We start from the raw sequence: 1,773 nt of genomic DNA on the forward strand, positions 1-1,773 counted from the left end.
CTGGCTCAGGTCTTAGAATTGATTGAGTGGTTGTGACTCTCTATTCTGCTATTCACCTGATCTAGAATTCTTACGCCTGTATAGATCATGTAAATATTTAGTAGGTTTCCCATGTGTTTCACTACTAAGGATGCCATGGCTAAGTAGTCAATGCCATAAGGCCACAGGAAACAGGATGCTTTGATTACTGCAGAAACCTGGCTGTCCATTACAATACCCACATCCACCCCATCTCTGCTGATTCAGTGCTGACACAACCACAGGGCCCAATCAGCTCCATTGCAGGCAAATGTCAGAGATCATTTAGGGCAATTCCCACCCTTAATCCTGGTGTGCATAAAATAGCAATAGCAGAAGTCTTCAAGAGATGCTGTGGCCCACTTCACAAGCTTGTTTCTTATGGTTGTGGTGAAAGGTATGTCCTCAGGGCACTCCTTTTTTGGATCTATCGAATTATTTCTGATAGATCCATTCCAACATATCAATTTCCCTAAGCTTTTGGATGCTTTCTTGTACAGTGTACCAAAGTAAGTCAGGTACCTCAAGTTGGTCTAATGTAGGCCATCTGGAAGCCCATGCTTCAGGGAACTAACCAAATAAGCAATTAGATCCTCTCTTAACCTCTCTTGCTGAGACATTGAAGGAAGAATCTGTACTTAGAGGTCCCATATCAAGAAACTCAGACTGGTCTAAAGTTACATTTCTTGCACCAGTATCCCACATCCTTAGTAACCATTCCCAGGGATATTCCCCAGGCTTCTGCTTGTACATTTGAGAAAACTGGAGCAGAGCTTTATGGCAGTGGTTCTCAACCTTCCTAATGCCACGACCCTTTAATATGGTGCCTCATGTTGTGCTGATCCCCAATCATAAAATTATTTTTGTTGTTACTTCATAACTGTAATTTTGCTGCTGTTATGAATTGAGTGACCCCTGTGAAAGGGCCTTTCAACCCCTAAAGTCCCCAAAGGGGTGATGACCCACACGTTTAGAACCACTGCTAATGAATATAGAGCACTTCTTCCTGAGTCATCATCTGAACCTCACCTTTAGGAACTTTGAGACTTAATTCTAATTACAGGTCTAGAGGAAATAATGGGGAGTGGGAGTGTTCCCTGGTGGGTCTCAGCAATATCTTGTAAGGCATCTCCCTCAGGCAATGAAGCCCCACCTGGCATTTCAGCTTGAACAATTTGGTTACTTTGTTCAAGTGTGAGTTGTTTTACTGATAGTAGATTAATCCCATCAGGTGGTGAATATATTGACTGGGGTGGCTCAATCAACTCTAGGGGATCAATATCCTCCTCTTCTGGATCATCAGGCAATATGTTCCCCTCCCTTGTTTCAGGATCCCAATTATTTCTGATTAATGCCCATATTTTAATATCAGACACTGTTCTAGACCTGCAATTCAAGTGATGCTGTAACTGAGCTACATGTATGGTGAGACTCTAGATTTATTTTTTGACAATATCAGTTCTATTCCTAGATTAGAGAAGACTCTCCTTTGTAGCAAATGCAGAAGCTTTTAGGTCTATTATTTGGCACTTGAGACATGTTTCTGAGGTTCTGAGATTATCCCATTCTTTAACCACATTTTCTATTGTAAGGGGGACCAGCCATCCGACTTCCCTACACTTCTCATCCTGTAAAAACTACTGGAAAATATCAAACACATGATCACCCAGAGCCTCTCTTATCACCAGCACTTCATATATTAGTGGTGATACTGTGGATATTAGCTTTGTGACTTCACACCATGGATTAATGCCA

The sequence above is a fragment of the Echinops telfairi genome, unplaced genomic scaffold, assembly GCF_000313985.2.
Source record: "Echinops telfairi isolate 266 unplaced genomic scaffold, ASM31398v2 ScPeMD7_26;HRSCAF=91, whole genome shotgun sequence".
Lineage (NCBI taxonomy): Eukaryota > Metazoa > Chordata > Mammalia > Afrosoricida > Tenrecidae > Echinops > Echinops telfairi.